A 16,699-nucleotide genomic window follows, 5' to 3' on the forward strand; every position below is an offset into this window, starting at 1 on the left:
CTCTTACATTAAGATTTATTAAAATAAAACAGCTACAGGAAGGTTCATATAACTGAGACTAATAACAAATTATATTAAATGCATTGTAGATTATAATGCTACATTATTCTAGTGCCAAGACAGATTTGCAGGCAAGTAATCCAGATCCACAATTGTTTTAAATTGGTGTAGCCCCATTAAAGTCAGGTAGCTATGTGGATATAGTGCCAGTTGAAAATCTGGCCAAAATGTTGCTTTATGAAGCAGGATCTATAAACTACCCCAACAATAAGATGTTTCTTACTATTCCAATGACTGCAACAATAATTTTCAAAATTCCTTCTGGAAATTGTTCTTCACACTATAAAATTTCACACATTTCTTCACTAGTATTTTGTGGAAATATTAAATTAATGAATGAAAAAAAAAATCTGTTAGAAAAATGATTCAGTGCAATTAAAATGTTTATATCAATTTCATCAAAATTTTCAACAGGAAATTATAAAAATGTTTCACGTCAATCAGATAGCAACTCTGAATTCTGAATTTATCATTTCTAACACAATTAACCTTTCCAAAAAGGTAGAAACAAAGTATTTTCTTTTTGCAAGAAAAATTGGAGATTTCGACTTTCTGATCCAAATGGGACGCAGCTGTCTTTTGAAACCTGAGAATTTCCCCTGGAACAGATGTTCTGATTTTTGACCATCTCTATAGTTAAGGAATTCACTGAAAGGGTGACAAATGGAGTAACCATTTCTCAGGGGGAGGGGAGGTTTTGGCAATAAAATCGAAAAACACTAAAAAACAAATCTCCAACATAATTTCAATAAAGGTTATTTAAAAATTCCAACACTCAGAACACAGGAATTGCCAATCTGGATCGGACCCAAGGTCCCTGTTCTCTAACATTCTGTCTCCAATTATGGCCAGCACAAGATGCATTATATAAAGTTGCAAGGCCTGACAGAAAGCAAATGTAAGACAATCTGTTCCTCACATTAGATTTCATCCTACTCTCTTCTAGTTAGAGATAGGCTGAAGACCTTGAAACATTAGGTTTAACTTCCCTTCTTACATTGTTGTTATTAATTCTAACAACTCTGGATATTCTTATTATCCTTCCTTATAAATATCCAAACCCTTTTTGAACCCCACTATTTGAAAATCTAGGATCACCGCATTGGTTTCCACTCAGGTGAATACACAGGCTACTCACTGGACTTGAATCACAATGACATGGGGTTCAGAATAGGTTTGTTTTCTAAGTACATGGCCACTGGGGAAGAGGGGGAGGGGAAAACTGGGTACGTACTAAGGTTGCTAGCCCGTGCTAAAGCTCATTCCAACACATCAGCTACTTCTTGTTTTTAAAGTTACAGACTACCCCTCTGAGACTTTTTACTCTATTATTGTTATCCATGCTCCCTAAATTAAAGCTAGCACCAGTGTGCCTACTCATGTCACTAGTATTAATGCAAAACCGCAATACATCTGGACTTTAATATGTCCAGACAGCACTAGGGGAAAAAAATGCTAATTTCTGTTTTCAGTATAAGAAAACTAACCAACCAGACACAAATAAGTGCACAACTAATATATACATTTCACAAATATAGGACCTGACTCTGATCTCGCACAAAACTGTTGTTTAACTCCATTAAAACCAACACAGTCACACTAGTATAAAAACATGAAGTTATATAAGCTCATTACAGAGTAACCCCATTGATTTTAATAGAGGCACCTCAGTATAATTTGGTACAAGTCAGTGGAGTTACATTCACGTGTAGGCATGATCAAAGCCCTGTAACTCTAATCTTCAAAAGTGTAATTCTAAAGCCACACCCAAAAAAAGAAAATTTGTACATTACCAAAGCTACGTATTTGGGATTTATTTTTTGCAAAGCTGAAGAAGAAATTTTCATTTGGCAACCTCTCAACACCGTGAAGAAATGGAAGACTAGGAAAGTACAAAGAACAAAGTACACAGCCGGGATCCCAGCATACTATAATTAGAGCTGTTAAATGATTACTAAAGTGAGATGGTATAATCATCATGATGGAGGAAAGTGCTAAGTATCCAGTCAGCAGCATCTTCAAGGAAAAGGGAAAAGCAATATTTGGGACTCTACCTTTTTACTTACATAAATATTCATAAAAGTCAGCTTTTCAATTGGCTAAGAGCGTTTAGGAATTTAAAGTGTCGTGTCACAGGTCCTGGACAGCCCTCCCCCATTTTGCAGTGGCAAAGTAAGTTGAAGCAAATGTAAATGTATTAACTTCCTCCCTCTGAATAACATCTGAGTGCAGCTGCCTATATACAATACACTATTTTAAGATAATTTTCTCAACATTACCAGCGAGACAGAACTAAAGATCTGTTTCTCATTCACTTTGGGTGAAATACGGCCCCATGAAGAAGGCCAACACAATGCCTGGGCAAAGTCTTACTTCAGTCCCATTTTAAAACAGGATTTGACATGTCGTCTCAGCAGAGTGAGAATTTCACACTAAATTTCTCAAATTAGTTTTAGCTTTGCTCAGATGGACCTAAAATTTAGCTTATAAATTGTGCCCTTAGCATTGCTGAATATTCCATTTCCTTCCAGCAAAGAAAACAAACATTCATAATGTCAACAGTAAAAAATCATGCCATGCTGTTTACGAACCACTGCTTTTCTCTGTGTGTTCCCATTCAGCCAAGTATCAGGAAAGCTAATCAGCGGTTCCCTGTAAACAGATTGATGACTGATTACCACAAACCCAAGCACTTATTTCTTACACTGATGCACAGGTTCCCAGAGCAAAGGGTAAGATACAAAAGGTTTTCTAGGTATGCATGAAATATTCTGACTGGGTTTATGCTCATTCTATGCAGTATAAATAAATACACATATTGTGAATATTACAGCAACTGAAATCTACTCTGCTTGAAGAAAAATTTACTGTAATGCTTAAATATTCACCAAAAGCAGTTTTTCAGTCTCTAAAAAATATTACACATTGTGCTGTGCACCTTAGTTACATAGATCAGGCAGTCAAAAACAAAAACAATGCCTCATGATTTATGAAACTAACAACTTCGCACAAATTTCAAACATTTTCCCCAAAATAGCAGTTCAAGAATGGCTTTCACACCAAAAAATAGTTATTAAATTAGTATATTAATTATTTATTATTTGAAATTAGTAAGAAAATTGCTATCTGCTCGTATGTTAACTGAGGTGAAGTTTATGACAGTTATTTCTGAGTACATTGCACGCTCATTCCATGAATGTCACTTTTTTTCATCTTTGTGAATCCAATTTGTGGTAAAAGTGAAAAATGCCTGTATTGAAATCTCAGATTCCAAGCAGTTGCACAGTACAGGCAGTCCCCAGGTTACGTACAAGATAGGGACTGTAGGTTTGTTCTTAAGTTGAATCTGTATGTAAGTCGGAACTGGCATCAGCCGCTGCTGAAACTGATCAGTTTCAACCGCGGCTGAATCTGGATGCCAGTTCTGACTTACATACAGATTCAACTTAAGAAACCCAGGCGTCCCCAAGTCAGCTGCTGCTGAAACTGATCAGCGGCTGATTCCAGGAAGCCTGGAGCAGAGCAACTCTGCCTCGGGCTTCCTGTAGTCAGCGCTGGTCAGTTTCAGCAGCGGCTGACTTGGGGACGCCTGGGGCAGAGCAGCTGGGGTGCTGCTGGGTTGCTCCAGTAGCGCAGCTCCTCAGCGCTACTGGACCAACCCAGCAGCACCCCAGCTGCTCTGCCCCAGGCATCCTGATTCAGCCACTGCTGAAACTGACCAGCAGCGGCTGAATCAGGATGCCTGGGGCAGAGCAGCTGGGGTGCTGCCGGGTTGGTCCGGAGCGGCACTGCGGGACCAACCCGGCAGCCCCCAGCTGCTCTACCCCGGGGTAGGCAAGAAAAGCCTGGTCTGCTGGGGGGGGGGAGGCACTAGTTGCACCCCCCCCCAGCAGACTAGGGGGACAGGAGCAAAGCTGCCCAGGCGGCGGGAGTCCTGCTGCCTGTACGGCTTTGCTCTGGGGCAAACGAGCAAAGCCGCCCAGGCGGCGGCTTTGCTCAGGTGTCCCTGGTCTGCTGGGGGGGTCCAGCGGCTTTGATGGACCCCCCCCAGGAGACCAGGGGGACAGGAGCAAAGCCGCCGAGGCCCGCCGCCTGGGCAGCTTTTCTCAGGTGTCCCTGGTCTGCTGGGGGGGTCCAGCGGCTTTGCTGGACCCCCACAGCAGACCAGGGGGACAGAAGCAAAGCCGCCCAGGTGGCGGGAGTCCCGCTGCCTGGGCGGCTTTGCTCCGGGGCAAACGAGCAAAGCCGCCCAGGCAGCGGGACTCCCGCCGCCTGGGCGGCTTTGCTCGGGTGTCCCTGGTCTGCTGGGGGTGGTCCAGCGGCTTTGCTGGATCCCCCCCCCCCCCCCAGCCGACCAGGGAGACCGGGAAAAGCTTTTCTCACCCCGGAGGACACGGGTGGCGACTCGCCGCCCGTGAGCTCCGGGGCGAGAAAAGCCCCGTTCGTAAGTGTGGATCCGACATAAGTCAGATCCGCATAAGTCGGGGACTGCCTGTACTCTTGTTATTTATGTACAGCAGTACTGAAAATTAAACAGGTGTCTTCCAAAGAAAGAAAGACAGCACTTGTCCCAAAGTGTTTGCAATACAAAGAGATGGACCAAATTCTAATCTTGTAGAAATTTTTGCTTTGGTTATTTTGTTGTCAATTTTATTTGTGAATTTTTCACTTCTACAATTCACAGTGGAAAAACATATTGATTGTGGCCTTGAATCTGCAAAAAGATGCAGATTCTATGTCCATGAAAAAAATCCCACTAATTCTCCATGTAGCTGGAAAGGTCCACTTGAGAACATATATTTGCACAATAAATGACAACCCTAGGGGCATACAGAAAGAACTCTTACTGCCACACTGAAACCTCAAAAGAGATGGATGCCCTGGATTAGTTTAGTGAAGACGTGCTAAACAGCAAGGAAGTTCAGCAAGCAGATAGACCTAACCATAGTGTCACCTAACCATACTCTTTACTTTCTAAACATTTTTAAATCACTCACATAGTCTGCAATGAAGAGCCATTCACCTCTACTTTCATGCTGCAGTTTATTTTATCTTGGAAAGCAATTAGAGGACAAATGCCAAACTACAGACGGTATTTTTGCAGCAGCAGCATCTGGCTTCTTGGCAAATTCCTCAGGCAATTTTACTGGCCGCTTTAGAGATGCCTTTGGGTCAGTCGTAGTTCTGCCTGGCAGCTTGGTCTTCCTAGGCTCCCAATCTTTTTTATTTATCTTTACGGAACTAGTACATGTTTATCCATTTCAAAACAGTTGACCTGAAAGGACTTTATAGACTGTCCTCAGAGATCTGGTATAAATCATACAAGTAAATCTGCATATCTACCTTTGAGTCAGCAGCATCTCAGCATCCTTTGTCTAATGCATCTCCAGGAAAGAAGCAAGCTCCATGCCAGGCCATTATATTGTTCATGCTCAATGTTACAAATGTGAACGTGCTATTTAATACTACTCACAAAGTATTACTCCAAGAGACAACTTTAATCAAGTAGTCTAAAATGCTACCTGTGGCAACAGTAATGTGGTGCCTTCATTTAATACAGACTGCCCACAAACCTTAGACACTAAATTGTGTCCTTAAGACACAATCCATGGCACAAACACACACGACCCCAGTGGGAACTCTTACAGCCATGGGAGCGGCTCCTCAGCTGGTGAAAATTGTTATAGCTCTACGGAAGACATTCTGCATCAGCTGAGGAGCTGCTCTTTGTGTGCACATCTCTATTACAGCTCGGAGCGAGCCTCCCAACCCAGGTAGACAGACTAGCACTAGGGGACCTCAAAATAGAAGTGCTAAAAACAGCAGTGTGGACATTGTAGCTCTGACAGCAGCTCAGACTCTCAAGTCCATTCAGCCCCAGCAGGTGGTGGACCTGAGTTTCCACCATAGACACAATGTCTAGACTGTTGTTTTGAGTATGCTAGCGCAAGTCCTGCTACCAGGAGTCTTGTAAACAAGGGGAGGGAGGCACGCTTCCAGCTGCAGTACAGACATGCCCCATCCTCAGGCAGGCACAATGTCTTCCGGACCACAATGGAAGCTTGACTACAGAACCAGACTTCATGGATTTAGCAGATCTTTTCTGACCCTTGCTCCCTGGGGTGCCTAGTGCCAGCAGCAGCACTAGACGCACACAGTGCTTGTGTTGTGATTGTGCCCAAACTTTGTACAGTGCAATGGGAGGGGGAAAGCATCCTTTGCACCCTCAAGCCAATCAATCCCACAGTAAATAGGCTTTTGGTCAAGATACAGAAAAGTCCTAGAGAACTTACAATAGAAGAAAAAAATAGGGTGCTACAGAAATGGGTTTAAAAGGTATAGAATTTAATAGGGAATACAATTATTTCTATATTTTTAATAATCCTATGGAACCTTTTAACAGGGATATAATTCTGCATTACACTCTATAAGATCGGAGAGACACCAGTTTCAAATAAGTGCAATGGGAAATTAACAGAAGGATGCCTTCTGTTCTAGGGTTGCCAGGCATGGAGGTTTTATTGGAATGCCTGGTCAAAAAGAGATCCTGATGGCTCCACTTGGCACCAATGACTGGGCTGTTTTAAGTCTAATTGGCGGCACAGTTGGTGCCCTGCTCCAGCCTGGATTCCCATCCCACATCCAAACTCCTTTCCTCAACTCCCTATACCCCAAACCCCTGCCAAGCCCTAAGCCCTCTCCTGCAACCAAAAGCCTTCATCCCTAGCCACAACCCAGAGTCTGCACCCACAGCCAAAGCTCTCACCTCTCTGCACCCCAACCCCTTTCCCCAGCCTGGAACCTCCTCCACACTCCAAGCTTCTCATCCCCACTGTAGAGCCTGTACACACATACACAAAACCCGCCAGAGCCCTCACCCCAGCTCAGTGAAAGCGAGTGAGTGAGGGTGAGGGAAGAGTGAGTGACGGAGGTAGGGGAGATGGAGGGAGCAGGGGGATGGGATGGGGCTTGGGAAGAAGTGATTGGTTTTGTGGAATTTGAAAGTTGGCAGTCCTCTTCTTTTTCCAACACCTTTGCTGACAATGCCCCCAAAGCCAATAATTACGTGTTGTTAACTCAGTCTAGAAAAGGAAGTACAATACAAAGGCTCATATTTAAAATGATTTTTCAGTGCAACAAAGACATATATGAAGTCTAACAAGTGGTTATATATTTTGCATTTTCTTGTAGAGAAGTACAGTGAGGATAATATAGACATGATTCCGCGGAATAAATAAGACACATATGTCTGGGTCAGACAAAAAGCCAGACAGAGCTTTATCATCAGAAAAATGCAACTAAATTCCAGCAAACATTGCAGTAAGCCTGAGTTAATGTGAACCAATTAATACATCCCACTTTTAGTCAAAGTAAAACATTTTAGATTAACAGGCTCATGTGTTCTAACTTTACCTATCATTAGGGCTAGGTGAACCATTAAGTCAACTAATCTAAATTACACATCCACATGAAAGCGTTTGTATTTTCCAGAAATTAACTTCCCTGTATGAACTAAGGTCAGATTCACAGCAGGCACTAAGCCCTCACCATCATTTAAACCTTTTGGCCATCTCAATTCATGGTTTAAAATCTCTGTAGTACTGCATTGTATATGGAAAATAGGTTCGTGTTATGAATCTAAAAGCAGGTAAAACAAATAGCTGGATAAACTATAGATATCTTTATAAACAAAGGCCCTGAATTGAATGTATGGGGGCACTCTGGCAGACAGTATCCATGTGGGGCTATCTACACTATGCAGCTTTTAGCAACAAGGTGGTGTCGACACAACCCTGTTGCTAAAAGTTGGCATGTGTGAATGCTGTTTGTCAGCACTTTTGCAGACAATACGCTTCTTTAGGGTTACCAGGTGGCTTCAAAAAAAATACCGGCCACACTTGATCTCAGATGGGGGGGGAACACCGGTCGGTAGAGGAGTGGGGCTGGCCAGGAAGATGTGGGGGGGGGCAGAGGGGCGAAACCAGCTGGTGGGAAGCAGGGCTGGCGGGGGAGGGGGTCAGGGGCAGCGGGGCTGGCCATGGGAGATCGGGGGTGGGGACCAGCTGGCGGGAAGCAGGTCTGGCCAGGAGAGGACCGGGAGTGGAGCTGGCCAGGGAAGATCGGGAGGAGGAAGGGGGGAGAACCAGCCAGCGGGAAGCAGGGCTGGTTGGGGGGAGCAGTGCTGGCCAGGAGAGATCGGGGGGGGGGGGGGCTGGCTGGGAGAGAATTAGCTGGTGGGGAGCGGGACTGACCCGGGTGCACGTAGATCCCGGGGCGCTACCTGTCCCACGCACAGTTCCGGTCAAGCATGAGCGAGTCTGGCCCCGGGGATTCCCTCCCCCGCTCCCGTAGTTGCGTACTGCCTAGCTAGTAGATACACTCACGGAGTGTGTGTCTACCAGCCATGCAGTTTGCAACTAGGTACTGATACTCCTAATAATAATAAAATAAAACTTACCTAATTAGAAAATACCGGACATTTTATATGTCCGGTATTTTCTTCTTCTTTTTCCTGGACAGAACCCCTCAAATAACGGATTGTCTGATTCAAAACCGGACACCTGGCAACCCTACACTTCTTTAGCTCCCATGGGCAGCTTGTGCTTTTATCAGCAGGAGAGTGCTCCTGGTTGCCTCTGCAAAACTTTTGTCATTGGTGGGAGGGGGAAGGAGGACATCTTATGCACCAGTGGATGATAAATTCTGTCCATCAATTGCAAGTATAGACATAAGACTTGGAGTAAGAGATTCCCTTGCTTTGTAAAGGCTTGGTCCTGCAACATGCTCAGCATTCTGGTCCTAATCTAACAAAGAATTAAGCACTTGCTTAACTGTAGGTAATGAGTTGCCTACCTAATTTCAATGGGATTATTAATTTGCTAAATGTTAAGTATGTGGTTGAGGTTTTGTGGGATCAGAGCCAGGGTGCTCAGCTCCTTGCAGGTTCAAGCCCATAAGGAGCAAGAAATTAGTCACATTCTGAAACGGTGCAGGCTAACAGGGATGTTACAGTATAGTTGATTAACCGATTAAACTGATAAGCAAAAGCTTATAGGTTAAGGCTATAGACTACACACATTCGCCCCCCAGCCAGTAAAAAATTTTAGTAGGCTGGTCAGCAGCCTGGCTCAATCCTGGCTTGCACCAGTCTGGGACTTACCCCAGCTGTGGCTCTGCATTTAAAGTATATTAGGAGTTGGGCGGGTGCCCCCAGACAGGGGCTGCTACCACCTTGCGCTGCTGCCTCTGTATCAGAGGCAGCAACACAGGGCAACAGGCAGTCGGTCTGCAACAGGAGCTGGTTTTTAAACTGGCTCTCCTCATGGATCACCTCCCTCCTCATACCGTGATATAGAGGCAGCAGCACGGAGTGGCAGGGGGCTCTTCGGGAGTGGGGCCAGAGTACATTGGCTCCCTGGGAACTATAGATTAATCGAGTAACCAATAAGAATTCATTAGGTTAATCAACTATTCAGTTAACCAATATTTAACATCCCTACAGGCTAGGGTCAAACTGTAAGACAATCTAACCAGGATCACACTACCACTGCCTAGCCTGGAGATGAAGAGAAATGTATGACGATAAGCAGATCCACCTGACAGAACTGGGAGGATTTACTGGCCTGGCAAAAAGAACAGCTGCTCTTGCTGACACTTTAAACATAAACTTTCAAGTGGAGAGAACAGCCAAAGATAACCCAAAACTCAGTCTGACACAATTAATGACAAATGATCAAATAAACTGCCTTGTATTTATGTCCCATGAAGGATCTCCCACAACATGCTTAAACTGATGCAGACTATATATAGGGATCACATCACTCACTTTGCAATGGGTGAAAAAAATGTAGTTGTTTAACAGCAGAGTTTCAAGTCAGAAGGTGAAAAGTTCCCCAGCCAGTTAAAGCTGGAGAGAATTTAGCAATTGCAGATTTTCATTAATCCGTTTGGAATTTGGCCAGGACAACTGGGTTAAACAACCCTATTCTGGGGCCATGGGAATTCTAATGACTACTAGTGGTGAAAACCTTGGCTTTATTTCTCATTTGCAATACCACACTTTGGCAGTAGAGTGCCCTCTAGCTAACTCAATTAAAAGGCCACCTCCTGAGTTAACTAACACATATCTAGTAGAACTAAGGCACTCACTGAAAGCTACCTAGCCACGTACGATATTAATCAGGCCTGACCTTCTTAGCTCGTGAAATCTGACAAGACAGCAACACAATATGATAAGGCTGCCTTCATTTTCCAATTAAGCCATGTCAGATAAAGAAGCATGAAATAAAATGGTCTCCTATGACTGATTTTAATCACATAAAATTAACAGTGGGGGGTATTAATATTGGTTATGGAAGATATGCAGTGTTTATGCTACCCACTTAAGTTAATTAGGAACAATATTGACAAAATTATAGAAATCAGAGATGAGAAAGACCTAGTAGATCATTCTAACCCTTTTTTTCTCCCAAATGCAGAGTTCTTCTTGACATATACTTCATCTAGTGTAGTTTCAGGTGGTTCAAGAAATAAGACTTCCACCTCTCTATTACACATTCAAATAGACACCACTGGTAGGACTTCCTCCCCTTCCCTTCAAATTCAGCATAAATCACCCGTCATCAAATTTCAGCTCATTATTCCTAGTTAAGGGCCCTAAGAACATCTCTAACAAATTCTCACTTTCTTTATTGTTCACACCCTTCAAAATCTTGGATCCTTCACAAAAGGTATGTGTCTACACTGCAAAAAGTGTAGCTAATCTGCATTTATTAACTCAAGTTAAAATAGGAGTGAAGACAGACAGCTTTTACATCAGGTTAGCAGTTGAAATTAAAGCCTAAAGGGGAGCTTGGGGTTGAATTAGAGCTGCTATCCTGAGTTAAAAGCCACACTGCTGTGCCTTCACTGCTATTTTAACCGGAGTAAGCAAATGTGGATTAGCTAAACTGAATTCCAATGCATCTTTTACTAGCAATGTACCATACCCTTAGTCAAACTACTGTTACAAGAATGTAGTCAATCTCTGCATTCTCAAATCACGTACTTTCTTGTTTTAACTCCCTAATTTGATGACAGCTTCTTAATATTGAAATACTCAGAAATGCTTGGTATTCTAGATGCCACGTCACCAATATTAGGCAGGGACAATATCCCTTATACATGTAATCAGATGTCTGCATGTGCAACCCACATTTCATTAATTTTTAATGCTGCCACGTTATATTGTGTTCTTGTATTTGCTATCTTACACGTGTATTCAACAAATAAACTAAATTGTAAAGTATACATTTATGCCTCTTAGGGTGTGTGATGGGACTTGGTCTTCAGACTTCCCCATTAAGCAGGTAATTTCTGCCACATGGAGGCTGGGCCCCCGACAGGTAAACTGTGATTGAGTGGCAAAACAATCAGTTTGGGGCCCAACAGTCTCCTGGCAAAAGCAGGTGATACTTATTAGCAGCAATCAGGCAGCAGCTGCTGGGCGAGGCAAAGTAAACCATTAGATTAGACTATATACCTGAAGCCTCCTGGCTGGGGGCAGCAAATCAATTAAGTGGACTGGGGAATTACTTTGCCGGGGCAGGCAAGGCAAGTGAAGAACCAGTCTAAGGGCTTCCCTCATGTCCCTCTGAGCTGGGGCATAGTTCAGGCAGCTTCCTCAGTGGACGGTGGCTCAGTTTCCATGGCAATCTCCACAGCCAGCTGATAGTCCACATCCCCATGTTTCACCACTGCGGTGTGGCAGGTAAGAGCCTGCAGTGTCTCCCCTTTCCAACTGACCTACACTGCCTCCTTTTATCTGTGTTCTCTACTTGGAGCATGTGCAGCAAGTAAGGCCTGGTGGGCCCTCACTGATTGGTCTGGCAGCCCAATGCAGAGCTGGTACACCGCATCGCAGCTTTTTTCCATCAAAATATTTTGACAGAAAACTAGATTTTCAAGTAAATAAAAAGTTTCATGTAAAGTATCTGTAGTTTTTGTCTGAAAATGTTTAGGTTTCCAATAAAAAGTTGAAAATGTTCTATGGAAAAATACTCAGTTTTCCAGTTAGACTTCCATATATTATTTATTCCTCATAAAATACTAACAACAGATTATGCCAATTTTTATAATATTTAGTAACAAAATTGCTAGGAAGCTGGAATGACTCAAGGCCAAAATTTTCAAACACAAGTATCCAAAATTAGATCTCTCTAGATCTGTGGTTCTCAACTGATGGTCCATGGACCACTGGTGGTCCATGGTGACTTTTTCGATGGTCCACAGGAACATTGTCCAAAGTCACATGGCGTGACTACCATAGAGAAATTTTGGGCCAGCGTGACCGGGAGTTACCCAAATCTGTCAGCACACGCAGTCTCAAAAAGGAAGTGGTCCGTGAAAATTTTTTGATTGGCCTGGTGGTCCATGGACTGAAACATGTTGAAAACCACTGCTCTAGATCTATATTTCTTTACTTATTTTGATTTATACATTCACACCATTAAAAGGGTACCTCTGGCTTCTTTAATTTTCAAAATGTCTTAATGACTCGGATGCTTCTGAATGAACCACATCTCTTAAATACAGGCAGTCCCCGAGTTACGCAGATCCGACTTATGTCGGATCCGCACTTACGAACAGGGCTTTCTCACCCCGAAGCTCGCAGGCAGCGGGACCGCCCAGAGTGCAGCGGTCCCGCCACCTCGACCTCCGGGGCAAGAAAAGCTGCTCCGGGTGCCCCTGGTCTGCTGGGGACCGTCTCCAGCAGACCAGAGGCACCGGGAGCAAAGCCGCAGCGGCGGCAGGGTCCCGCGCCTCCCCGGCTTTGCCACAGCAAAGCCTCAGAGGCGCGGGACCCCTCCGCCTCCCCAGCTTTGCTCCAGGTGTCCCTGGTCTGCTGGGGACCGTCTCTGGCAGACCAGGAACACCGGGAGCAAAGCCGCAGAGGCGCGGCACCCCGCCGCCGCTGCGGCTTTGCTCCCCGTGTCCCTGGTCTGCTGAGGGGGGAGGGGCGCAGCTAGTGCGCCCCCCCAGCAGACCAGGCTTTTGTTGTGGACCCTGGGGTAGAGCAGCTGGGGTACTGCCGGGTTGGTCCTGCAGGGACCTACCTGGCAGCCCAGCTGTTCTGTCCCAGGCTCGAGATTCAGCCACTGTTGAAACTGATCAGTGGCTGATTCCAGGAAGCTGGGGGCAGAGCAATTCTGCCTCCAGCTTCCTGTAGTCAGCCCCTGGTCAGTTTCAGCAGCAGCGGGTGAATCTGGAGCCAGTTCCGACTTACATACAAATTCAACTTAAGAACAAACCTAGAGTCCCTATCTTGTACGTAACCCGGGGACTGCCTGTACACAATTTCATAAATATGCAAGGCACCTGAACAAATTATCTGGTTTTGAAGCTGCAGGTGGATCAGCTTTTCTGAAAAAAGAAAAAAAAAAAAGCAAGAGATGTATTTAGGCATCTAAATTTAGAAACTCAAGTTTAAATATTTTGGTCTATATATTCATCCAGGCATTTTATTGTGCCCACAGTTTGGTGGACACCCCATCACAAATTGGGAGTTATTGTTTTTAACTCCCAATAAGCTATAGGCACAATTAAGATTACTTGGATGTCCAAATGGATAGCTATTGGAAGCAAGTCCAGCTGACACGGTGTGTGTTCACAAATTATTTATGTAGAATAAAGACCAATTTTTTAAATATAATGCACAGAAACAGATTCACATGAACAGTTAGGCTTATTTCAGAAAGTTCAATATATGCTAAATATTCTGCTGCACCAAACCTTTCAGCTTCCAACTTTGGAACAAAGTGTTCAGTATTTTAATCTGGATCCAAACTTCATGGCTCTACTATGAGCCTCAGTACTAAATACTCACAAACTTTGGGACAGATTGCAACCCTGATCTGAATTTTGCAGCACAGCTCCATCTGTACTAAAAGCATTATGGCTGGTTTTTAACTTAGGTTACTTAGGATTTGAATCTCCATTATTCCATACTGCTTATTATTTTATACTTATAAAGTCAAGGAGATATAATTTTATTGCTTATAATTCATTTTTATATTAGTCTTCTGCCACTATAACTTAATTCTGCCTTTTCAGATATGCCTTTTGCTTTTTTGAATATTTAAATAGCAAGTCTAATTATCCCCGGCTTGATTATTCCCCTCTTTTAAAATCTTTCCAGTGTCATCAACAGTTCAGTTCTTCATTATGTTTAAATTTAAGAAAGCTAATATGCATCACATTCATTAATTCCAGGATGATCTCCAATATTTCTCTTTTAAAAACAGATCTGTATCAAATTTCATCTTCAGAGACACTATTGCTAAAATGCTGAGGAATTCTAATGAGGAAAATCTAATAATATAACAAGATGTATAGCACTGAAATCAATAACAAATCCTAAATAATTGATGGTATTACATTAGGTTAAAATAGAAAAGAGTATGTTCATCAAGCCACGTAGAAATATAGTTTCTTTTAAATTCTCTAAAGCAAGTGTGCATTTTGGGCTTTATTTCCAGATTCATTAACAGTAAGCTGGGAAGGGTTGTTTTAATGTTTTACACTTCCAATTCAATAGTACTTACAGAGAGACTACCAGGCCATATAAGTAATAAGCAAGGGTATGCCTATACAGCAGAGCTAAACTCGAAATAAGCTACGCAACTTGATGCTAATTGAGTAGTATAAGTCAAAATAGTTTATTTCAAATTTGGGCACATCTACATAGAACTTTTTTAGAAACAGAGAACTCTTCCACTGACTTCCCTTACTCCTCATGCAATGAGGTTTACAGAAGTCGGAGTAAGAAGCACGTTATTTTGAATTTATTTTGAAATAACAGACTTTCTGTGTAAATGTACCCCAACAGAGTTAGTAGTTCAAGCAACTGACAGCAAGTATTGTATACTTGTGGCTCCACAAAAATTTGTAGTAATATTTTTTTGGTCAAAACCATTATACTTTACAAGAGTTTTATTATTGTTTTTGATCATTACCACCAAGGAATTTTTATTTTTATTATGCATGGAACTGGAAGCATCACTTATTAAGGCTGACAGACACTTTCCATTATAAGACTCTGTTTTCAGTTGTTTATACCTTTGCCAAATTTTAACCCATTTGGGCTGAAATTTTCCATGCTGCTTGTCTGCCTCATGCTGATTTTTACTGGTAAGCTGCAGCCAAAACAGTTCAGTTGCTCCTGAGGATGATGTTAGGGAAAATACATTGCTTTGTGATGTAAAAATAATTATGGCAACTTTTCATTTGGCAAGTGCTAGCATTCCCCATTTCATAGCAGGGACCTGAAATTTGGCATGGTAGTGGCCTTTGTGTCAGGGACATACCTTTTGCCATCCCCAACTGTGGCCAAGTTTTAATGTCTTTGAAAAATCTCAGTTTGCACATATGCAGTGGAGACATCACTGAAGTCTCCAGAGTCCATCCTTCCCGAACACGCACTATCCCCTCACAGCTTCTTCTAAGGGAAGAGAAGAAATAGACTGGGACACAAAGCATAGTGATGCTGGCCCAGCCCTGCTCCTTCTGCCTGAGGCCCTTCCCCTCCTGGGAGCACAGAGACATCCCCTCTCCCACACTGCCCAGAGGCCCAGTAATCCTGTCAGCTCCCCTGATGTAAGGAGACCAAGTCTGGAAGCAAGTGAGGGAAATGGAAGTAAAAGAGGGGAACAAGCAAGGAGAGGAAGCAAGTTTCAGATTACATGAGGAGATGGGCAGTGGTTCCCAACCCCCTCGTGATCTGCAACAGTACTGCAGGGGGTCCATGGAAAGTTTAAAAATAAGAATTGGGCCCGTTGTGATGGGCCCAATTCTTATTTTTCTTTTTTTTCCTCCCCCAGGGAGTGGAGGTGGGAGAGTCTGTGAAATGTTAATAGATTGAAAGGGGGTCTGCATACTCAAAAAAATTGGGAATCAATGAGCTAGAGCAGTGGTCCCCAACCTTTTTGTGGCCAATAGCACATTCATGTTTTCAGAAGAGTATGGCGGGCGCCAACAATTTTTCAAGGCTTATTTTGTATTTGTACAATAAATAATATGAAAAACATCATATTTAATATTACGTAATATATAAATCCATAAGATAACAAAGGTAATTTTACATGTAAAAGGTATTAATTAAATTATTCGGCCCCCTTTTGGAGAAAAAATAGAAAAAAGGCTTCAAATGCGCAAGCTGAAGGCTATTTTCATATTAAATGTGAATTGGGTAAATATGATAGAAACTTAATTTGGTTGGATAATTTTTATTTTAATTCTATTGTAATTCATTTTTAAACAAAATTCTGCATTAACAAAAAGGGGGGGATGTCCAAATGTTGAGCAAAAAAAGCACTCTCCCCTGCCAAAATCATGGCACCTTTAGATCTCACACTCCCCATCCCCACCATCTGTTGACATGTCTCCTCCCCTTGCTCCATCAGCTCCCCTGGTGCCTGCTGCCCCCCAACCTCTCACCCGCCTCTGCTGTCCTGACTCCTGCCCTTCTCACTGCCCCTTCCCCCTTTGCCCTCTTTTTCCCTGATGCCCACCCCCTCACCACCACTCTGCCCCCATTCCCCTCATGCCCCTGTGCCCTCACATATTACTTGCTCCATCCCAGCCTTCCTCATGCCCACCCCTT

General features: G+C 43.3%; 1 protein-coding gene across 17 annotated transcripts in view; it reads right to left on the reverse strand.

The window, feature by feature from the left end:
* Positions 1-16,699, reverse strand: part of DAB1 (DAB adaptor protein 1) — a 772,627-nt gene that overhangs the window by 219,199 nt on the left and 536,729 nt on the right. Inside the window, exon 4 of one of the 17 annotated variants that reach the window (XM_075936058.2) lies at positions 2,652-2,712. The exons of 15 other annotated variants lie outside the window; for them this stretch is intronic. The gene's annotated coding sequence lies outside the window, so the exon portion shown is untranslated. Of the gene's footprint in view, positions 1-1,853; positions 1,983-2,651; positions 2,713-16,699 lie in introns of those variants that run through there. One more of the 17 variants, XM_014578751.4, reaches the window with a different exon arrangement.

The sequence above is a fragment of the Pelodiscus sinensis genome, chromosome 9, assembly GCF_052426305.1.
Source record: "Pelodiscus sinensis isolate ZL-2025 chromosome 9, ASM5242630v1, whole genome shotgun sequence".
Taxonomy (NCBI): Eukaryota; Metazoa; Chordata; order Testudines; family Trionychidae; genus Pelodiscus; species Pelodiscus sinensis.